Source organism: Hyaena hyaena, unplaced genomic scaffold (genome assembly GCF_003009895.1).
Source record: "Hyaena hyaena isolate Hyena2069 unplaced genomic scaffold, ASM300989v1 scaffold_549, whole genome shotgun sequence".
NCBI lineage: Eukaryota > Metazoa > Chordata > Mammalia > Carnivora > Hyaenidae > Hyaena > Hyaena hyaena.
Window position 1 is genome coordinate 1,144,989 of NW_024081180.1, and position 25,309 is coordinate 1,170,297.

A 25,309-nucleotide genomic window follows, 5' to 3' on the forward strand; every position below is an offset into this window, starting at 1 on the left:
TAAATGTCTGATAGGTCATGCTAAAATTCACATGGAAGTATAAGGGACCCCCTGACAACTAAAAAAATTCTGAGAAGAAGAGCAAAGTTGGAGTTTTCACACTCCCTAATTTCAAAATTTGCTACAAAGCAGAAGTAATCAACACAATGTGGTACCGGCATAAAGATGGACATATAACATTGGAATAGAACAGAAAACGTAGAAATAAACCCTCATACATATGGTCAAATGATTTTTGACACGGTGCCAAAACGATTCAATGAGAAAATGACAGCCTTTTTTAACAAACGTTGTTGGGGGCACCTGGGTGGCTTAGTCGGTTAAGCGTCGTTAGGTCATGATCTCGCGGTTCATGGATTCGAGCCCCGCGTCAAGCTCTGTGCTGACTGCCAGCTCAGAGCCTGGAGCCTGTTTCAGTCTGTGACTCCCTCTCTCTCTGACCCTCCCCTGCTCACGCTGTCTCTCTCTCTCTTTCTCCTAGAAATAAATAAAACATTAAAAAAAAACAAATATTGTTGGAGAAACTGGATATCCACTGTAAAGGAATGAAGTTACTTCCTCACCTTACATGGTATACAAAAAAATTAATACAAAATAGATCAAAGATCTATATCTGAGACCTAAAATTATACAACTCTTAGAAGGAAACACAGAGGAAAAGCTTCAGGACACTGGATTTGTCAATGATCTCTTGGAGATGACACCCACAGTACAATCAAAGAAAAAAATAGATAAATTGCAATACATCAAAATTAAAACTTTTGTGCCTTACAGGACACTATCAACAGAGTAAAAGGGCAAGCCATAGAATGGGAGAAAATTTTTAGAAATCATATACTTGATAAAATGTTAATATCCAATTATATAAAGAACTGCTACAATTCAACAACAAAAAACAATTTAAAAAATGGCTAACAGACTTGAATAGATATCTTTCCAAAGAAGATATACAAATGCCCAATAAGCACATGAAAAGAAGCTTAACATCATTAGTCATTAGGGAAATGCAAATTGGAACAAAATGAGATACTATTTTACCTTTCCCCAATGACTAATGATGTTAAACTTCTTTTCGTGTGCTTATTGGACATTTGTATATTTTCTTTGGAGAACCTTATTGCTTTGTTTACATGCTTTTCTGCCTTTTTGTTCTATTTATTGTATATTTACCTCTAATATATTACAAACTCCACATTATGTTGTTATTGCTTCACTTTATATAGTTAACTTTTTAAATTTTAGAAAAGAAAAAATTACATTTACTCATATTACTATTTCCAGTGATTTTTACTGCTTTCTGTAGATCTTAATTTCCTTCTGGTATAATTTCCTTTCACCTGGAAACTCCCCTTAGCATATCTTGTAGTGTGGGTTCACTCTCAGCCTTTTTTTTTTATCTGAAAATGCCTTTAATTTACCTCCATTTTTGAAAAATATTTTCAATTAGCATATAATTGACAGTACTCTTCCTTTGTCTCTGTAAATATGCTATTCTCCTTTGGCCTAGTTTCTATTGTTTTTGATGAAAGGGGTGCCTTTATTTCTATCATTGGTTTCTTTTATATAATATGACTTCTCTTCTTGCTGTTTTTGAGATTTTATGTCTAATTTATAGCAGTTTGACAGTTTTGTGCTTAGAAGTGGTTTTCTTGGTAATTATTCTTCTTGAGCTTCACTGAGCTTCTTGGATCTGTGGGTTTTGTATTTTATCAAATTAAAAGATTTTCAGCCAATAAATGTTCAGTTTTCCTGACTCATTCTCATTCTTCTTCTTCTGGGACTCCTCCTTAATTCTGTTCAATATGTCATTGAAAGCTGTTTATTAAAAAATATATATATTTTCTTTGCTTCAGCTTGAATGATTTCCACTGATCTGCTTTAATTCACTCATTCTTTCTTCTATTTTGTTTAATTCTCTGTTAATTCCATCCAACAAATTTTATAGTTGAGATGCTATAGTTCTCATTCTAGCATTTCCATTTGGTTATTTTTTTTCTCAAAAAAGTCTGACATTCCCAGTTACCTACCTTTTTACCATTATATACATTATTTTCTGTATATTCTTCACTACATTTGTCATAGGTGTTTTAAATTTCTTTTCTGATTATTTCAACACTTAGTTCATTCAGAGTATCTTTCTTTTGAAAGAAAATTTTTTATAGTTTTTATAGTTTTTCTATTTTCAAACTTCTTTCCATATTTTATAATATTGCTTATTGGATATTGTGTCTTAAAGAACAGCAGGTGTTGTAGTAGATTTTTTAAAAGTATTATACACATATATTGTTATACTATTTTATAATATATCATATCATATTGCATTATTTTATATATTATGTATATTTTCTCAATGAGGAACACTATTGTCTATGTTAGACAGACAAGTGATCAGTTGGATTTAATAATGGATTTAACTACTTTGGGGTAGGATTGTGACTTAGATCCCTCCAACAAAACCTTAGAATCCAAGCACCATGGCCTAATGAGTTTCTCATTCCCACTCCAGTTTCCTGCACAGCCACTGAGATGATTTTTATTGACCTTATCAGACATCAAATCAGGTGGGGTTTTGGTTGAAGGTTCAGTTAGATTCAATTTTCACCTAGCATCAAATACTTTAAAAGTGCTTACAAACCTTTCTCTCTATCACTGCACACTAGGACCAAGTATTGTCAGACTTCAAACACACAAAACCTTGAGTCTGGTTGACCTTCAACTACAGATGGCCAGACTACTGGACCTGGAGACAATATGACACATCATGAGCCTGTAAGACTGTAAAACTGCCTGACCTTAGGAATGGGAGTCTGTAGAGTGTGAAATTGTTGGACTTGTGAGACCACCAGCTTTCCAAAAGACAAGACTTGTAAAGTTAGGACTGCAAAGCTGCAAAATCACCAAGACTGCAAGTCTGAGAGATTGTTACTTAGTAGAATGATCTCTGGATTTACAGCTTCTCTAAAGTCAAGCCCTATTGGCCACACTGTAGGATTAGAAAATGTTTGTCAGATTTCATATTTAAACAAAGATCATCATTCTCTGGCAGGCTTTCTTCTCTAACTGCTTCCAATCTCACTTGCTCCTCTTCTTTGCTCACCCATCTTTCTGAAGTTTCAATTAGACTTTAGGGGTTTTAGATTTCTTTGTGTCCAGAGCTCCTCAGTAGTAGGAATTTTTGGCTAATCCCTTGATGTCTTACTGTTTTGAAGAAAGTGAACATTTTTATATCCTTCTATGTCTTAACTGGAAGCAGAACTCCACTGAAGCTAATTGAGGAGGTGGGAGATATTAAGTATGTTGATAGCTTCAATTTGCACCCTTCTCTGCTTTTACCATCCTGATATTCCCCCTTGAACCTTTGGCTTCTGTTTATTAGTTTCAGCCAATGGGAAGAAATTGGGATATTTATTCCCCTGGCTGCTTTTCTTTCTGCTGCATTGCCAAAGGCAAATGACCCCTCAAATGTCAGAGTTGATGCCAGGCAGTCCTTTCTACATTATGCTCTCCGTCACCTTATTCAGGAAGCAGCTCCCATCTTCCCCCCATGGGATGGTAACAGTATTCTTCTGTTCCTAACTACAGAGTACAATGCTTTCTCTTGTAGTTTCCTATACCTTGCTGCTATCTTTGTAAACAGTCCTCACACAACTCATGCCATTTGCAAGTGCCATTTGTGTTCTGAGAGACTCTGACACAGGGAATTTTCAAACAATGTCTAAGAAAAGGAACTCCTAAGATGCATGGTGAAGGGAAAAAAAAAACAAAAACAAACAACTAGACTCTTCAGAGTGGAACCTGGAGCTTGGCAGTAGATGTGACTTTTGAAAACCATGGTTGTAGAAATGACAAAAGTGCACATAAGTAATGTCAGAATCAATCAATGAAAGCTTTATTTTGGTCATACCTTGTACCCAGTACATACTAAATGATGACACAAAACCATGATGCGTGCTCTCAGGAAGCTCAAAATCTAAAGAAGAAATGTCATTCAAACCAATGCCACATACAGTGTACTTCACACAGAAAAGTGACACTTGGTGTTAGAACTGATTACACATGAGTATTGTCCAAGAGTTTTTAGAATGCACTCCACAGACCAAACATTGAAGACTCCTGGGCTTGATAACATTACCTTCAGTCTTATTGTTTCATAATTAGAAATTATGAGATAGACCTGGATTTATGCCCCTTTCCTACCTGCAAATTAGACTCAGTTTAAGAGGTATAGCAGATGGGTGAATACCCAACTATTATCATTTAAGTCATTCTTGAAAATAACCGCAAACAGTGCACCAGCACACGTTTGTGTTTCTGACCAGTGCCTCTCTCCCAGAAGTTGCACAGGTGGGAAAATGAGTGGAATCAGAACTCTTTTCTACTCACTCAGCATAAATTATTACTTTCCATTGGAGACTGGTTATTTGTAAGGTTGCCGTAAATCTTACAAATGAATGTTTGCAAGGCAGCAGAGAGCAGGTTCTCTTATTCCCTCAAAAGGCATGGGGGAAGGGAGCCTAGGAAAATCATCTCTAACTTCCCAGATTACTAGGCAGAGGGACTTCATAGCTTCAGCTCCCAAAATAGCAGGAGAGGAAGGCAAAAAAATAGTTAGGCATGCTGATTGCATTGTTACAACTTAAATTGTACTCAGATGCTAACTCTGACGTGCCAAAAACAGTGAAGGCCCAGCCTGAAAGATCAGAAAAGTGACATCTGGTGTTGGATGCCCCAGCAGACATGACTAATACCATCGGTATTGTGTAGATTCTGCCTTCACTAATTTAATATTTAAATATGAGTGTCAGACTCACAGTGCTCTTCAATAACCGGGGATATAAGCCTTATTAGAAATCACCTTCTTGCCCCCAACAGGGCCGTTTAAGGAGGCTGGATGTCTATCTTATGGCCTGACCAGGACAAGTTCTGTTATTTCCACATGTTGCTTAAGATCCCTGTCTTTGTTTCATGGCTCTCACACATGGTTGAGCTATGAGGGAGCCCTTGAGAACTCATCCATAACTTGTAATAAATAAATAACCTCCTCATAGTTTGCCCCTTGGATATTTGCTCTATGCCAGAACATTTTAGTTTTACACATACACACGCATGCGAATGTGTTTCTCCACTGAAAATAAAAACCTGATGTCCCCCCTTAACTTTTACTGCTGACAATCAAGAATACCACATTGACTTGAGGCTGGGAGTATTCCAACTGAATCAACAGAATGACCCTGTATCTCATGTGGTTATTTCCAATTGTCAAATTTATCAGGTTGGCAAATATTTGATGAATACCTACTAAGCACAAAGGATTGTGCTATGTTCAGTGGCAGCTACAAAGATGACTTTGAAAATAGCATAAAATAACTGTGTAAATTGCCATTTAATCATGCTTTCATGACTCAAAAGACAAATCAGAACTTTTGAGTAGCTCTGGGCCTTCCTGGCAACCTCTAAGTGCCATTAAACAGCAATGCGGGCTTTAGAAACATAATACCTGTAATAAGAGCTACTGGTTATTCACTGTTTGCTCTCAGTGAAGTATTGCAATAGGCCCTTCCCATTCAATATCTCAACAATCTTACTGCCCTTCCCATTCAATATCTTGTATTACAAGATGTATTCAGAAGTCATCTTTGTTTTACAGGTAAGGAAACAGATTCAGAGAAATGAAATGGCCTATATAACATCATATAACTTAGTAAGAATTGAGTGAGAATTCTCTTTTAAGTCTCCCTGCCTTCAGAGACCATGCATTTTCTCCTATTTATGTTTCTTCATCATCTTTAATACAGGAACATAAGTAGCTAATCTGTTCAGTTTCTGAAATACTCATCTCCTCATCTGGAAATGTTGGAACCCCCAAAGTTGAGAATTACTAAATCACTCAGGAAATTTTGTAGAATTGTATTTTCTGTGATGTTATAAAAAGTAATACTTTGTTTTCACTTTTCCAAATATAAAATTCTACTTTAAGTATCAATTAATATCCTACCTTTCCCATTCCCAAACACCCAACATCTATCTATTTTCTGTATGAAATGACTGTACTTGCCACACTTTCTCTCAAGAGCCTATTGTGTGTGTAGGGGTGTGTGTGGGTATGATGTGTCTGTGTCTTTTACCCCAAATGTCTTTTCTTCAGTCTCCTTGAATTTTTCTCTAAGTTAGTTCAAAATATTTTATCTCTCTGACTTCTGAGGAATGATGCAAATACTCCTCAGAGGGTTAACTTATTAAATTGATAGTTATTAATATATTAGTATATTTTATGAATATCTAGTCACCTCAGCAAGGACGCAAGAGATTGGAACTAAGCATCCTTCAAGGGAATGAGTTCATAAAGTTCTGGGTCAGAGAGATGAAGGCTGTTTGGAAAAACCCACTGAATGATTTGAAAATTCTATTGAGTGTCCTGGATACATAGGGGACAGTGTGAGAATGCTGTGGGAGAAATGGGGATCACAGTTGCTACATGAGAAGAAGAAAACAGAAAGAGAAAAATCAAGGCAAATTTTAAGAAATTACATTTTGGCCTGTGGATACTTTCTATCCTTTCATCTTTGATTTACGGTATTTATGTTGCATTTACATTACAGTTAGTTCTTGTGAACCTGAACTTAATACTTTATTAACTTCTGAAATTGCTGTCTTTTTTGTTTTTCCCCTCGGATAAGGAGTACAGACTCTTTCAGGCAAGGCATGGCTGAAGCCCTACTGGACGGGAGGTCGCTGACTTTCCCCAGTGCATCTGGAGACAGTGATACATTGAACAACTCTCGGAATTCAAAGCATTCTCCTGCCTGATGATCCTCAACAGCTCCAGACACAGCCGAGCCCTTGGTCAGGCCTGGAGTGCAGGCTGACCACAGCGACAGACCATACCACACTGGGAGAATCTGCTAGGAAGAAGAATGACTTCTCTCAAAAATGAGGCAAAAGGGAGACTGGGCTATTTTTTAAGTGGGCATTGGAGAAAGAATTAGAGGGAGGGGAGGATTTGGAGGAGTTAGCTGATTAAGGGTTAGCTTTTAATTTTGCATTGAAGAGTCAGTTAACAATGGTTACAAAAGGAAATTAAAAGCCTGGAAGCAGTTGAGGTTTTTTGTTATTTCTGAAGTTACGAAACACATCAATATTGCACAGGCCTGTGTTTAATGTGGTATAACAAAGTGACAGCCTTTGTGGATAGGCTCTGGAACTCTTTGAATGGTTTCCATGAACAAATCAGCATTCTCTTTATTAATGTGACCCTTGGATTGTGTGTGCCCATTTTTCTGGCTCTCAGAGGGCATAGTCCCAAACTTGTCATGAAGTGCACTCAAGCGGTGTGTGTTTGGAGATATGAGGAAAAGAAGAAAGGCCTGGTTGAAAATGTGGCTGTGAAGTTGAAGAAGGGAAGAGTCCAGGGCAGAATCATCAAGTGACAGTTAAAAAGCAGCAAACTGACTGCTGATAATTCCTGTGATGAAATCGCTTCTCAGATCCCAAATCGTAGCCAGACTATTATCATGCATTCATGCTTAAATGCTTAAATCTATAGAAGGTGTGCTGTTAGTGACATCACAGGAAAGAAGACTTCTTCACAAGCTTGGATAGATTATCTGGAAAAAAGAAAAAAAAAGAACTGACTTCTCAAACTCATTCAACTGACAAGAGAGTGTCACTAAACTACTTGAAGTTGTAGAACAATGTACTAACATCTTAAAGTTTAAATCATTTATGTTTTGGGCCAGAAACTCATCTAAACATTTTGATTATAATTACTAATATAATATTCACAATGATGCTATGTGGTAGCTGTCATTATCGTCATTCAATGCAGGAGAAATAGAGGCAAGAGAAGTAAAATAGCTTGTCCAAGCTAACATCACGAGGAAGTTATCAATAAATAATTCTTTCCCTGGTAAACTGACACCAATTCCCGCACACTTGACCATTGCTTCTACTCACACCTGCTTCATATTCCTATTAAGAACTCATTCCTTTCATTAAGTTTATTTATTTATTTTGAGAGAGAGAGAGAGAGAGAGAGCAACTGGGTCGGGGGGGTAGAAAGAGAGTGGGAGAGAGAATCCCAATTTAGGCTCCATGTTGTGAGCATAGAACCCCACATGGGGCTTGATCCCATGACTATTAGATCATGATTTAAGCCAAAACCAAGAGTCAGATGCTTAACCAACTGAGCCACCCAGGTACCCCAGGAATCCAATCTTAACATGAGAGAAAAGTACATGCACATTACTATATCATCCATGGGTTTGTTGAATGGGTTTATAATTATAAGGTTAAGGAGCAGTGTCTTTAAATAATAATTTTCAAATAAATTTTTATTTTGTTATCTATATACTCTTGAAAACCCCACCTCTATCTGTACTGCATAAGAGGCATATGGTTTCTCACAACCCAGGAACCAAGGCTCCTTCAGGTGCTAGCCCTATGTTAGGAGGAAAACATAAGATCCAATGATATCTATGAGTTCTTCCCTCTCACACATTCTGCTATTTTGTGCTGGCTGATGGTCAACAAGTGATGTTTCCTTCAGCTCCTTAACTTTGCTAGGACTTTCCATTTCCTTAATAATCCGAAAGACAAACACTTTTCAACAATTATAGATCCCATAAAAGACAGGGGATGAACCAAGAGTATAAAGCAATGGAAGAGGTAGGTTGACCCTGAGGAAAACATTACCAGCATCTGTCAACATTACGTTTCTATCCATTCTCTGTCAGACCTTGTTCAAAAGAAAAGGGAAAAAAGCTGAACATGTATCATCTTGGAGAATGGTTCAGATTATATAATTGAAGATTATTATATTGTTCCCTCAGTGGGAAAATAAATTTCCTATATACTCAAAATCTTTAAAGAATTGCTTCAGTCTAATAAAAGTCATATAAAAGTAACCTCAAAATTTTTTTCTATACCTTTTAAGTTTCTTTGTTTCTTATGTGTATGTGGGAGGCAATGAATTCCTAAGTCATATTCTGAGGACAAACACAAGGGAAAACTTTAAAATACATCCATTAGTCAAACTATTTGCTGAATATCTAAAATGTATTTGCTAAAGATAAATGATAGGACATAATTTAAAGCTTATTCATTTTCCAACAACTATTTGCTAACATGAGGTTTTTAATAAGGTCATATGTAGAACTGCATTCCTCATAATTTAAAAACGAATGTGTACAAATGGATGACTGTAATTTCTCCATTCACTGGAACATGCAGTCTTTCCAAAGAGAATATACAACCTTACCTGCCTATTTCAGGCCCCTTTAAATTGACCTTCTTTTTCACCATCTGCCTAGTGCAAAAGCATTTTTGCAGCTACTTGTCTTGGTATGACCACTTCTTTATTGAATAAGTGTGCTATGTCCCTCATTAGTAAAGGAGATGGAATATCATTGGTTAAATGTTTCCTATCAGGCAGTAAAAAATGGGAGCTCAAAGTAAGTTCCATTTTGGCAGAAGACACAATAAACATTAAAAAAAAGTAAGTGAATTACAGCAAATGCTTTGTGTATCGACTTACTTAAATTAATTTTTAAAAGAGAAAGAAATATAAAGTTATCAAGGAAAGTTTATAATGTATTAAGATAAGGTAACAATAAAAAATATTATCATGAAGAGTAAAGAAAAAGGCAAAAGAAACAGACGGGTTGGCAGAAGGATTTCTTTCTGATCAGATCCTTTGGTGTCCTCAAAGTCCTATAGTGAAGATGGCTGACATTTGAGAGACTGGAGAGGCTAATAGGAAACATTGTGGAAGACGTGTGACTAGAAGGGAAAACTGTAACTTATCTATTTTTTTAATTTGAGTATAGTTGATACACAATGTTACATTAGTTTCTTAAAAATGCTATGAGGAAAAATAAAACAGTATTAATAATTCATTATCAGTGGAGGAGAAATAGCTCCACTTCAACAGACGTTTTTCTCATGACTCAGTAGGTGCAAAGTGCTCTGAGAATGTGAGGAATAGTCTTTATTGCCAAAGAGAATACTAATAAAGTAATGTCTTTACTTATGAATAAAAAAAAGCTTCAACTCTGAGCTAATTTGTCTTACCATGGTAAAAAGAAATCTTGGCACATTCAGGAAACCACACATAGATCAAGCGGATATCCTATGACATTTAGGTTTTGGTTAACAAACTCCATCCAAGTCTTGCTGAAACTCCTACCAATTATACCTGCACTGGAGTCTTCTCCATGAATCCATGCTCTAACATGAGTTTAATGCAAACACCACAAAAAGTGGTGTGGCATACAGGAAAGAGTATGAACCTTAGAAGCTAAAAGCATGAGTCCAATTTCTGTCCACAGGGTTATCGTTTGTGTAACTTTGGGCAAGCTATTTAAAATCTCTGGGGTTCAGATTTTTCATCCTTAAAAATGAGAAAATAGTACCTTCAGGTTTTGAGGTAACAGTGTATATCAAATTCAGAATCCATTATACCACTCTGGGTACATGTAGATCAATGAATGACGGCTGCTACTGATATTCTAGTTATATTTGTCCTGGTACAAAAATAAAATTCACATCTATGATGTTACTGAAATCACCTAATTAAACCATACTCTTAAACAGGACTGGCCACATAATTTATTGGGCCTAATGCAAATGAAAATATGAGGCTTCTTATTCAAAAACTTTTAAGACTTTCAAGACTGCGATGTCAGAACATTAAGTTTAGCATGGAGCCTTCTAAGTGCAAAACCCTCTATGACTGCTTGGGTCATGTGCCCATGAAGCTGGTCTTTCTCCTAAGTGACGCTTGAAATTTTAGACCTTGCTTCAAGAAGAGGAATAGATAGGTAACAAATACCTGTTGGTGACCAATATCTCTTGCTTCAGTAGATTTAATAACATATCAGTATCAATACTAGCAATCTGGTTAAATGTTACAAAGGAAAAATGTCAACCACTTTTTTTCTTTGTTTAGTGCTTTGGGTCATACTTCCCAAGGAAATACATTTAAGACTCCAGTCTTGATGAAAAGAACCTTCCATCAATCCTTCATTTTGTAGTACAATCGACCCTTGGAAGTGGAAAATGAATTAGAAAAAACAAAATAAACATTAGAAAACCTGAGGCATTCTGGACAATGATCAGAGAGGAAAATGTGTTAACAAATGTAATTCTGTTTAGGACTGCAAAATGAGAATACAACTTTCATTAATACTCTGGGCTGAATCCAAGCTTTTGTCTGTTTGATATGGAGAATCCCAACTGTGAGGTTGGGAAAGAGACTGAGATCTATGCACACTAATATTTTTTACAGTTTACAGTCATGACTCCAGAGGCTCAGGCAGATTTAATAAATCAAATATATAAATAAGCAAAAGAAGCATTCTATGATCAGTCCTTCATGCAAAGTTTCCACTGTTATCCAAAAGATTTCCACATGCATAGCAAGGACAGAAGATGGCTCTCTTGTTACCCATTATTTGAAGAAAAACGTCTAGCTTTGATAATGATGTAATACGGCTTTCACCCCCTGAACTTCACAGAAGTCTATTCAATCTTTGCCAATGTCCCCTTATGAGGAAAGACGTATTTGCCACTTTTAATGTTGCTTGAATAGCTTGTGAATACTTTAGAAGGGATATATCACTGCTTTAGTTTGGGGTTTTTATGTGGTAAATATTTTCAGCTTACAGCTGAAAGAGAACTCTCTGAAAAGAGAGACTGAGCAATAGCTGCATCACTTGGGAATCACTTTTTTTTTCTTTGAAAGGTCGGGGGAAGGAGGAGGAGGGAGAGAAAAGAAAGACTGGTACTCATGAGCCTAGCAAAGTCAAATTAAAGAAACACTGCTTAAGGTTTTTAAAGAATAGTCCCTGAAATTTTGTTAGAATTTATAGAATGATAGCATCCTAAGTCTGAACAGAGAGGGGGTGAGAGAAATCACAGGCCAGAGCTTAGCTGCATAAGTAAGGAAATCAAGCCCCAGGAAATTAATTTACTTACTAAACACCACTAGTTTATACAATCATTCCAGCCTTGTAACTGCATTCCGGTACTTTCCCTGCATGACCTCCCTATAGAGTTCATTTCAGGGAAAGCTTTAAACAGAGCCTCCTCTCCCAGAAAATCATGTTCAACCAGGTTTATAAACAGTTAGCTATCTCACATAATTCGCTCACTCATTTCTTCATTAAATATATTAGATAGGTCTTTCAAAGACTCTATTCCAAGCCCATGTTACATTTGGGACTTAAACAGAGACTGTTCCTGATTGCAAGAGATGAAAAATGATGAAAAAATAAAGATATCAAAACAAAATACAACAATATGTAGCTAGGGAAGCCCTCAAGTTTGGAAAGAAATACAGTGTATATGGAAAATCGACAATAACCACACAGTTAATGACAAAAAGAAGCCATCTGAAAATTAAGGCACATATAGAAGGATCCCACTGTTCAAAGCCGTAATACAGGACTTTTGGCATTGTGGTACAGATCATGGATTTTGAGCCAGATCACCTGCTTCAAACCTTAGCTAAGCAGCTTGATAACTGTGAACTAGTAGACAAGTTATTTAATATTTTGAGGCCCCAGCTTCCTCCTTGATAAAATGCAGATTAATAGTAGCACCTAGTTCATATAGTGGCTGTTATAAAAGTGGCAAGAGTTGATCCATTGATGGCATTTAAAACAGTGACTGACACATGGCAAGCAATGGATCAGCCATTATTATGCAAGTTAAAAACCTTAATGTAACCACTGAAGTTACTTAAAAGCTTGCTCTATAATTGACTGCATCATATTTTTCTACCTTCAAAATATGTGAATGATCATATTGTCCTAAATTAAGAGAAAAATAGCAAAAGTTTTAGAAATATAAAATTCCTGGCTTCTCTTTATGGTCTCCTATACATATTATTCAGCTCTAGGCCATGGGTAGTCTATGTGGTATTTTCTCAAAAACACAATCCACTTGGGGCACCTGGGTGGCTCATTGGTTAAGTGTCCCACTCTTGATCTCAACTTAGGTCATGATGTCATGGTTTGTGGGTTCAAGTCCCATGTCAGCCTCTGTGTCAACAACCCAGATTGGGTTTCTCTCTCTCCATCCAATGCTTGGAATTCTCTCCTTTCCTCTCTCTCTGCCCTTTTCCTGCTTGTGCAAGCACGAGCTCACTCTCTCTGTCTCAAAATAAACAAATAAGAACACACAGCATCAGAATGTCTCATCAATTGTCCAGGCAACTATTATTATAATATGGAAGATGGTACCCAGGATTTATTTGATGGTACAGCCCTCAGTAAAGGGCAATAAAAGCCATTGTACACTGCTCCTCTGTTTCTTACCCAGGGTGTAAAAACAGGAAGCTGCTCTTGTGGGATGGAAGGAACATGGGAACTAAAGTCAGATGTCTTGAGTCTCAGTGTTGGCTCTCCCAGTTCCTTGGTTACTTGAGCACAGGTAAGTTGCTTACACTGTCTGGTTCTTTGTTTCAGCATCCTGTATTTGCAGATTGATAATGTGAGAGCATGAGTTTATTGTGAAGGTAAAATGAGAGAAGTTATGTGAAGCCATAATTTGTGACAAAAATATAAAACAGTATAACCACTTTGAATATTCAATTTAATATCTAGGCTTTGGATGGAGGCAAATCCTCTTTACATCCCTCTCCCCCTTTCCTCCAAAAAAGGAGGAAATGATCAGATATCATTATGTACATTTTGAATGAGCTTACTTCACACTGACATGTTATCTCTCTTAGTAGTTTGCATTATAACACTAATGTGTTACCCTTCTCCTTTTTGGACTTAATCTACATTTAAAAGGATTAGTTACTTTAAAGTGAAGCCACAGATGGATCTGCTTCAGCATTTTGGAGTGTGAAGGCTTAACTCAGAAGCAACTTGAGATGGCTGTGGAGAGAGGCAGGAAGAAGTGTCGCTTCCTTTTCTCCCTCTTCACACTTCTATCCTTTAGTCTGAATGTCTCTGAATATTCTGGCAAACACCTCTGTGCTCACAATCAGATCCTTTCCCATGATGCTATCTCTCCTTCCCTGTGCTCACCTTTCTGCTGGAGGTACCCCTCCCTTATAAGATGCATGGCTCCAACTTTTGACCCAGTTTCTGCCCTGAAAATCTACAGAATGCAAGGCACTCAGGAATAAGCCAATGGAGGCAACAGCTTTCTTATTTTGGAGGATGATAAGCTGAAAGGAGATAGTTTCATGGGCAGGAAAGGACACAGGAGTTTATTGGCAAGATTAGAGCAGACGGTGGGGAGGGGGGATGGACTAAGACTTGGAGCAGAGAGCAGTCGATGAAATCGTGATAATGTGACAGCAAAAGTTTAATACATGATTGTGTGATAAGAAAAAGTACCTAACATCTTGAAATTGTCTCTGTTACTGTGCGTCACAGTGGTGTTTGGGATATTGAGGTGGGGTATTCTGCACCTAGTAGCTTGTTGTCAGCAACAAGTGGATGTAACCTCAGAGAAAACATCTACATTGAATCACTTGTTTTTTTCTTTTTTCTTTTTTTTTTAAGTTTTAAAAAATGTTTTATTTATTTCTGAGAGAGAGAGAGAGACAGAGAGAGAGAGACAGTATGAGCAAGGGAGGGTCAGAGAGCGATCTGAAATAGGCTCCAGGCTCTGAGCTGGCTGTCAGCACAGAGCCCGACGCTGCGCGCTCGAACCCACAAACCATGAGATCATGACCTGAGTTGAAGTCGGAGGCTTAACCGACTGAGCCATCCAGGTGTCCCTGAATCACTTGTTTCTGAAGGGGAAACATCAAAATGTTGGAACCTCAGTGTCTAGAGGATAAGAGGGTGCTGGCTGAGATGTGAGAAATAAATGCATTACAGCCTGCAGTGAAAGTAAGTCCTCTGTGGAAGAAAGAAATTGATTGCCCAGCTCTGGCCCTTGAGTTACAGAGATCTCATGTGACTTATCTTACAGGCATAATCATAGCATCCTCTCACCAGAAGCTAGCCTCACTGATAACTCTGCTCCCCACTCAGAATGCCACACGTGGCAATTAGGAATTCTGGTTTTGTTTGTTAATATTGGTTGATTGGTTTGGGTGGAATTTTTCCTCTTTGTTTCTCTAAATATTTCAGACTCTTGGCATGCTGAGAGTTTTTACCTACTTGAGATTTCTGTGTTGTTATTTCACTGTTTGTTTCTACTGTTTGGTTGCCTACTTTGTTCTGAATTTCTGCATGTTTACTTTGATTGCATCTCACACTTATCTTCTTATGTTTTTATTTTTTTTAATTTATTCATTTTGAGAGAGAGAGCATGTGCACAAGTGAGGAAGGGGCAGAGAGAAGGAGAGAGAGAATCCCAAGAAGGTTTCATGCCATCAGCACAGTGCCAAATGAGGGCTCGAACTCATGAACTGTGAAATCATGACCTGAGCTGAGATCAAGAGTCAGATGTTTAACCGACTGGTGCCTCTTCATATTTATCTTCTATCTTAAAATAGAAAGAGAAAGTAAGAGTTAGGAGGAGATAAGCTCTTTCCCCAAGAGTCAGCGGATAGATGCTTGCTTTTCCTCTTAGTTGGCACCAGAGCTTTATTAAGCTTTATTAAGATCTACCTTATAGATCTCTAGTGCTAAACTTAAAGGAGGTTTTCATTTTGAAATCAGTAAAATTAAATAAATAAATAAATAATAAATGGTGTTTGCTAAGGTTCAACTTATTTTAAAACTCACAAGAATCTCAAGCCAAATTACCAATTAAGAAGTGAAAGAAAACTTATGTAAAAATAAATTTAAGTAAACTAAATTACCCCTCAAATTTCAGAAAATTAAAATTAAATTTCAAAAATTAATTATTCTTCCAAGATAACTAAGGACCCCATGAGAGAATTTGAGATTAAAACTACACAGTCTCCAATGAATATAATTTTCCCGATAATTTTCCTAAGAGACAGAGTAGGTAGTTTGACCAAGGTGTTTCAGTGCAATATATCAAATTTAATATTCAAGAAAAAGCATATTAGCTTGTAAATTAGATTAGCCAGGAAATATATACTAACTTCTTCTTCCTTCAGTACTTAACTTTAAGAGAATCAAAGAGGTAAGATAAATTGCCCAAAGTCTAATAACTGATAAATAAGCAACAGGATCCAAGGTCAAAAACTGGTCTATGATTCCAAACTAATCTTCATTCTATAGTATCAAGAGCCTGGAGGAAGTTCTTCTAATTTTCTTTAACTCTCTAAGAAGAACAAGATACCATTAAAGCAGGTTGAAAATAATCAGTCTGAAGCTGTTATGTTAATTTATCCCCTCTTACTGAGCAGATTTCCCACCCATTACTTGAGAGATTACCCAATAAATAGCTCTTTTGCACTGAAAATCCCTGCCCGAGTGAGCTTGCTATCATTAGGGCTATATACAGTCTCAGATGCCTCTTGTGCCCCACTTCAAATACATGCAGCCTCATCTCTTTTTCAGCCAGTCTAGTACATTATAGGACAGACTTTATAGCAGCTCCCATGGGTGCTTTCATCCACTTACCTCAAACAAAGCCTCCAGTCCTTGTTTCCTACACTCAGCTTATGAAAAGATCCAGGCTAATTGTAGAAGCACATATTCTCTTTCTGGATGGGATGGACTACTTAGTCTGACCCTATTGTTGAGTGAAATTTAATCTCATTGTTGGATTCCAAATTAGCATTTTATCAGTGTATCATAGAAATCTACTACAAATTCTAAGAAATACAAATGAAAATATTGAGAACCAACTAGTAAGATAAAAACTTGATTATTGTACAATTAAAATCATTTACATAAATTATTTTGACTTTATGTCTCCTACTGTAGCAATAAGGACAATGCAGATATTAAATGTGCATAGTTTAACTTTGTAATAAGCTTTGCTAGTTTCAACCGATTCCATAATGTATATAATACATTGTGCTGAGAAGGCACTACCAGAGAATGATCTGAATAAAGTGAAGGGTTGAAATACAGTTGTTGGACTGTATTCTAATTTTCCAATGTCCCAGTTATTGTTGCTGTTTAACAAACCATCCAAAACTTGGTGAAAACAACCATTATATTATGCTCACAAATCCTGTGGGTTAAAAATTTATACTGGGTATAGCTGGAATGGGTGGTCTTTGCTCCACAATGTCTGGGGTCTTAGCTGGAAAGACTAAACTAAAGGTGGGGGCATCTTTACCCACATGTCTTCACCCACATATCTGGTTGTTGGTGCTGGCAGTTGGTTGGAATTTCATCTTAGCTGTTAACTAGAAAGAATATCTGCATGTGGCATCTCCATGTAGTTTGTCTCTGTGGGCTCACTTGGGCTTTCTCACAGAATAGTGGATATATCCTAACAGAGCCAAAAGGGGATGCATGGCATTTTTGAGATTTGGCCTTAAAGTCAGTATCATTTCTCTCCTACTCTTTTTTTTTTTTTTTTAGTTCATTTATTTTGAGAGAGAGAGAGTAAGAGAGAGAGAGAGAGAGGAGAGAGAGAGAGAGTGCATGAGCAGGGGAAAGGCAGAGAGAGGGGGAGAAAGAGGTAATCCCAAGCAGGGTCTATGCTGTCAATGCAGAGCCCCATGTGGGGATCAAAATCATGAACTGTGAGATCATGACTTGAGAAAAAATCAAGAGTCTGATGCTCAACAGACTGAACCACCCAGGAACCCCACCACCCTACTGTGTTAGTTGAGACAATCCAAAGGTCTGCCTAGTGTAGGGAGAGGGAACACGACTTCACCACTCAATGGGAGCAGTATCAAAGTTTTGAGGGCAGTTAGAAATGTGATCTGACTTTTATTTCACTGTCATTGTGGGAACATGCAGTCCATCTTTGGAAAATACAATATCTGGCTACAAAAATTCATAACCCTCCTACCTTACCACATGCAAGGCACTCTCATTTTCTTCCCTGAGACATCAAAATCTTATTCTATTTTGTCATCTTCATAACATCTACTATTTCGTCATCTAAATCAGGTCTGGGTGCAGATGAGATCATTGAGTGCCATTCCTTAAATACAGCTTCTTCAGTAACACTCATCTTGATCTGAAGACATGAGGACTAAATAGTCGAGTTATCTGATTCCCAATACTCAATAGTCACCAGTGGAACAAATGGAAATGGCCTTCTTACACATTCCCCTTCAAAAAGTGAGAAATCAAGAGGCACATAGTAGTCACAGATCCATAGAAATGATTCTCACTTTATCACTTTGCAATAGTTTCATCTGCACAAATATCATAACAGTAGTAGTTTTGATAACATATCAACATTAAATGAATATTTTTAAGCTTAAATACTAGCATATTGATCAAATGAGCCAGAAATTAAATACACTAAGCAATTTCTATATTTTCAATTATAGCTTCACATAATCACGATGTTAGCCCAACATGCTTTATTGTGCTGACCCTAAAATGTCTTTCGCATAGATTCCATCAATTATCAAATTATTTGACTTAATAATATACTTAAAGATTTGAATGCATTCTTTCTGTGTACTTTCTTTCCTAATATAAGTTCATTTTAAAAATATTGGGACAACTTTAGATCTCTCACTTAGCAGGCTAAAGTCTATGATGGCTCCCAAGACACCTGTTCTAATTCCTGGAACTGTGAACAAAATGGATTTTGCTCTAGTGATTAGGTAATGTCTGTGGTACAGCTGAATTTAAGAAAGAGAAATGATCTAGGTGAGCTAAACAAATCACATGAGCCTTCTTTAAATAGAGAGTGTTCTCTGGCTGGTAGAAGAAGAGGAAAGAGACAAATTGTAGCTGGCCTGGAGAAAGCAAACATCCATGTTGTAAACTGTCCATGGAAGCCATGTGGAAAGAATCTGAAAGGAATATCTAGGAACTGAGAGCCAGCAATGAAATAGGGACATCAGTCCTACAATTGAAAGGGACTGAATTCTGCCAGAAACAAGAATAAACTTAGAAGATGATATTTCCTGGGAACATTGAGACAAAGAGCTCAGTCTGGCTGAATTTGATTTCAGACTGCGATACTCTTATGAGAGAATATAGTCGTGCCCTGAAGATTTCTGATCTACAGAACTGTGAGGTAATAAATGGATGCTGTTTTAAACTGTTAAGTTTGTGGTGATTTGTTATGAAGCAATAGAAACTAATACAGTCATCCAGGAAATGGGAGTTTTAACCAAGCAAGAGGTTAAGAAGGGAGATCAAGATACATAAAGGAGGTGATAAGGGATAAAGCAGAACTCACAGTGAACTCACTCTTCTTTCCTGCCCCTCTCTCCTTAATCAAATGTACATGTCAATTCCTTTAAAATGTGGTCTGTGGGCGAGAGTAGGCTACACTAAGCAGGATACTTGACCTGGTTGGTTCAGTCAAACCCAGGGTCAAGTGATTATTCTTCCATGTGACTACTAACATCTCTGTGCCTCCATTTCTCCAAGTATAGAGAATAAATATAAATTTACTTGAAAACATTCTGTAGAAGTTTTAATCATACATTGTTGAACACACCAGAGACTTTTAGGGAGACCAGGATTTCCAAGTTATATGTGCAGTACCATTGTTGTGACCCCTTCCTCCATTTTTACTTCCCAGGATTCCACTGACTAAAACACTCTTAAGTGACAAGAAGAAAGTCTTTCCAAAAAGCACTTTGAAACATATAGTGTTAAGATTAACTCCCTTGGGAAGGAGTCCATGTTTGGTGGGGAGTTAGAAATGTTATCTCACTTTTATTTGACTGAATGAAGTGCCATGATAGTATTCACTAACAGTAGATTTTTAAGAATCAAATGCAATTTTGGAAAGCTTTTAGTTCACTTGTTTCTAACTAGGAATTTTTATTGTTGATGTTGGTGATGGTAGTTTTGCTTTATATTTTAAATAAACACAACATTTTTTATTACAACCCTCCCATGTACTGTTAGAAAAACGCTGGCATTATGTTATAATTCAGATAAAGAAGAGACCATTGAACAAAGGAAAATGCCACACTTAAACTGTCTGATTATCTCTTCTAGTTTAGATTATCCTATCTGTTAAAACAGAAATTGTATTTTTTGGCAAAAAAAAAAAAAAAAAAGGATAAGAGAAACATGAAAAGTGTAAATTGAACTTTTGCCTCGTGTTACATCTCCGCTGTTTACCAAAATCAATTTATTTCTGTTTGTTTTACTGTCTATCTGCTGAAAACATATCTGAATCCAATGAAAATGTAAAACATGTGATTTAAAATAGTTTGAGAAAGGAAAAAGGAAGCGTGCTGTTAAATGTTAAAACGGGTTCTGTGGTAAATTGTATACATGCACCACATCAAACGCAAATTGAAGTTAAAATAAATAATGTTACACTGAAAGTTGAAAGAATATAGCAAATCATAAAGATGCTTGTATACTAATTGAGAGTATTTTAATTGTTAAAAGATTTAGAGAAATAAACACTGTAGATGGGAACACAGTGCTGAAAGATCAGTGCCAGTTCTGGTTTCCCTTTCTAGTGGCTTGGCACGGCAGCTCTGCTGAGCTCCAGCCTCGCCTTCAGAAACAGAAGCAATGCTGTTCAAAGGATTAATCAGTGGCCCATACATAGGAGGCCTGGGGGCATGCACATCGGCAGTTCCAAAAGCTGGTACAGAAAATGTGTGTCCTCCAGCCTTGCTAAACTGCATTTCCGGAAGGACAGCACTTCCTGCAGGGTGTACCCTGAAGGTTTAGGCTTCCTCTCTTCCTGTCTCTCATGTCTGTAGTGCTGTTGACTTCACCAGCTCCTCTGTTCCTCTCTTCATTCTGTTGCTATGAGTCACAGTGTAACATTTTACAGCAGTAAAATACCAATACTTCTTCCTCTAATCTGGTCTCTTGTCTGATCTACGTTGTATGGTTAATGAAGAAACAAGTTGTCTTCAAGAGGGAAAGTATTTAGTTGTGTATCCCTCTCTCCAATTATATTGGCCTCCTATCAGGTGAATTAAAATGCTTTTTACAATATAGTCTACTAATTCTTGAATTGTATTTAAAAGTCTCCCAGGATTCAGTGAAAATATATTAATATGGGTCAGGCTTGGAGTATTTTAGGAAGCAAACATATTTGGGTTTGTGTGTGTCTTCCAAATTTATATGAAATTAATTTTGAATCCACATCTTTTTTCTTTTTCAAAGTTATCTCATCTTCACCTTCAGGGGACACATTAATTGTTAAGTACAGTCAAGGGAAATACTAGATAGAAAAATATGAAGATATTTCATATGTAAATGGATAATCTATTGTATAATAAACACCATCAAACATTTCTGACATCCGCCTATGGTACGTCAGGAATTGTACCAGGATTTACATATATCATATTTAGTCTTTAAAATAGCATAGTAAGAGGGGCGCCTGGGTGGCTCAGTCAGTTAAGTGTCCGACTTTGGCTCAGGTCATGATCTTGCAATTTGTGAGTTCAAGTCCCACATCTGGCTCTGTGCTGACAGCTCAGAGCTTAGGGCCTACTTCGGAATCTGTGTCTTCCTCTCTCTCTGCTCCTCCCCTGCTCACCCTCTGTCTTTCTCTCTCGAAAATAAATAAACACTTAAAATAATTTTAAATAGCACAGTAAGATAAATATTAGCATTTCTACTTTATAAATAAGGAAAATGAAATTTAGAGGTATTAGTTCATTCACTTATTTTTTTTTCTAAAAGATATGTTTTAAATATCTACTGTATGTCAAACACTGGGCGAGGTTTGGGGGATAAAATAATAAACAAAAGTTCTCTCATTGGATCTTGAAAAGAAAGCAATAATAATGTTGCAGTTATTAGGTAACGTTCAAGTCCAGGTCCTCTTATAACAGAGGCAGGAATAAACCAGTGTTTCTTTATCAGCCTTTCTCACTAAAGGAGAATGAATGATGTCAGAACCCAATCAGGCCTTTTACATATTGTCCCCAATTGTTCCAGATATATTAGATCTCAAGAGGGCACACATTTTGTTCTCACTTCAGATCTAGACTGAGATCCTTAAGAACACTAGTTTAATATCATCTTCATTTGTTGGTCATTATCCGATGGAGTGGTCATTGCAGTTCCAATAATATCTTTGGTCAAATATACAGTTACCAAGTAAATAAGTACAGCAGTGTAGATTCTCAATGCACTTGGTAATTATGGCTGCAGCTAAAAAAACCCACTTGTTAGTGTTATTTTTTATAAATAATATTTCTAGTCATAGTTTCAATTGTTGTCTGTTGACTGTATTTTCAAAGATGGTTTACAAACAGTATAGTTTTTAAAAATGGGGTTATAAATCTAGAGCTTTGTGTGACGTGAGTCCTCTCCTGCACTATTTTTTGCCAAATTAATCAATGTTATACATAAATCTGAGTGTGATTTAATAAAACATGCCAGGACTGAATTCATCATTTCCTCTGCAGTCCAGAACAGGTTCAGGATAAGAACATAATTCCATCCCAGTTGTGGCACAAAGGTCAAGAGACTCATTCATGTCTGGGTCATATGATCACTTAGCAACCTATTCACAAGTAGATTAAAAAATAAATGATAACTAAAAGCAAGTAAAAAAGAGAAGCTAGAAGAACCAAATGATCCTCATTTGATCCTCAGCACCCAATATTTTCTGCTCCTAATAAAGACCTACTGCTATTACATGTCAACACTTCCTTGAGCCCCGTTGACCACTCCTTGCTGTCCCAAAGATGGTTCATTTGCAGTGTCTTCCTGATAATGAATACTTACCTTCCACTGATAATAGCCACCCTTATTTTTCCTTAGAGATAAACTGAAAATAGCACTGGAGGAACTTAGAAAATATTTATGCATGCAGTCTTTTGATTCCAGAGCTTGAATGGTTTTGTCTTATTATTGAAAAGACTAAACATTCTGAAGTGAAATTTTGGTGGTTACATGCATGTCAACTTACTTGCTGGAAATAAGCTAAGTGTATATTGCAAAGACTGTATATATCATGTACTAGTTTAGCATGCTTTCCTTCCAAGACTGCCAAGAAGTGTTGCTGGGGTCTCTACTGATGCTCTGTTAATGCCATTGTAAGACCCAGAGCAGCCCGCTCCTTCCAACCCATGTCAACATTAGCCTGTGTAAGTATGGCACCCCTTGAGTGGTACAAAATACCTTAGTGCACTGGGAGTTCTTTTAGAGCCAGGTTTGAACACATCATGCTATATATGCCTCTATTTACTAATGAAAATGGAACCCCATTTTCCTATTCTTTCAGCCATATAGCGTTATGATTGGTGTGTGCTTGCCTTTTACATTACTATTTGATTCTATAATAAGAACCACATGAGGCAAGTTTAGTTTATTAGTTCTTCAGTTGCCAACATGGCTATTGTACAACTAATAAAATAAATAAAAATATTTCCCTTGTGTTTTTTCTTATAAAATACACTTGCTATGTAAAGAATAAGCACATACCAGTCACAACCTGATCTGGCATGAGTCATATTTTCTTGCTTTTTCTCATTTAATAGAAAACAAAGGGGACATATTTATTAGTTTCTTAATAGCATCGTTGGCTCACACTGGCCTATACCTACACATCAGATATTGAAGGCATTTATTTAGAAAGAAATTATTTATGCTGGAGTCTTGGTAAAAAAATTCAAAACCTAGTTATTAATGAAAATACATTTTTGGGAAAAGTATATAATAAAGGAAGTAAAAACAATGAAACACTGCATGTCCTTTAGTATCCATGGGAATTCATCCCATCATCTTTGGGGTCAATCCCTAAAAAAACAAACAAACAAACAAAAAAACACAAAAACAAACACTGCTGGTTCTGGGCCTTTCTGCTGTACCAAGAAGTCCAAAGTGAATGGTGCTAGCATGTCCAAGGCTATTGCTCTGCCATTCAGTAAACCCACAGCCAGGTTTTGAGACTGAGCCGAAATGTCACCTTTTGAGTACTGCTTAAAAGTAAGTCATACTGGTCTGAAATGTGTCATTAGTCATGAGTTTGCATAAGTTCTTATTGTTTGAATAGTCAAGAACCAGTCTATAAATATTTTTCTTTTGCATGCGAATGCTCAACAGAGTAATGGCATAGGAACAAATTGGCAATAGAAATTGGTTTTCTACTTGGGAATATTTCTGAGGAAGTACCTGTGAACAAAGGACAATGGGAGACCACTTTATTCCACCAAGACATCACATTACCATGAACTTACGTTGATCGCCTAGCTCATCAAACTTGTCAGAGTTCTTGTTCCTTCATTTCCTGTTTTCAGTAGTCAGAGATGCTGGAAGATGAAGAGAGGATTGCAGGGAGTCCCATGCATACATGCTAGAGCCTTACTATAGAACACAAGTGAACATTTTAGAAATGACTCTCCCTAAAACAGTTCTTTTCCTGCAAAGAAGAAGCTACACTCCATAAGACTTGAATTATTCTGCATAAGATTTAAATTTAATTAAATGACTGCAAGATATACTTTATAAAACTAACTTTACCAGTGATTTTTTAAAAGAATAAAACCTGACCATGTTGTTTCAATAAATTTTGGTAAAGAAAATTCCATGTGCTTAAATTCTTCCATTCCTTGTTTAGATCACTTTCTATCATCCTAAACATCTGTCTTTAAAGAAAAAATAGGAACTAATACTCTTTAAAGAAGCCAAAAAAGGTATTTTTGTTATCATTGTCAGATTTATAACAGGTAAAGATATGTAATATATGAAAAATGATTAAGCAATGCAAGGAAAATGCAATTTGTTGGAGTGATAGAATATTGCTTTAACTTCAAGGTTTTGTGCACATATTAAATTTATATATAATTTTTTTCCTTACTTCAGAGAATTAAAGCAAGAGGTAGAAAAGGTGGAGTGTATTTGACTGAAATATCATTGAAGAAAATGATGCTTTCCAATAGATTTCAAGAGTGAATGGAAGGGAGAGAATTTATTTCAGTCATTTTCACCACTGCTTTAAGGAGCAACTTATAAACGAGTTTGATGGGTACTGAGGATTAGCTTTGACCCCTCTATGGCTTCAGAGAGTCCAGGTCAACTTAGAGAGACTGGAAGTGTTAACACACAGGGGAGAGCAATGTGATACAGACTCAGTGTTCAGAAAACTTCTCTGTCTTACACAGCCAGCCAACAACAGCCTTTCACAGTTATGTTGCTTCTATTTCTATGTCAGGGTTAAGGTCATTTTTAGGGCATAGTGAGGAAATGTGGAGGCCAGGGCTGTCTGCACCACACCTGGGCTGTGAGAAACAGGGGGTTTCAATTTCCAGCCTCTAGACACCACAGGACCCAACCTTTACCTGCCTGTCCTCACCCCAGTATACAAATATAAAATAAAATCAGATATTTCA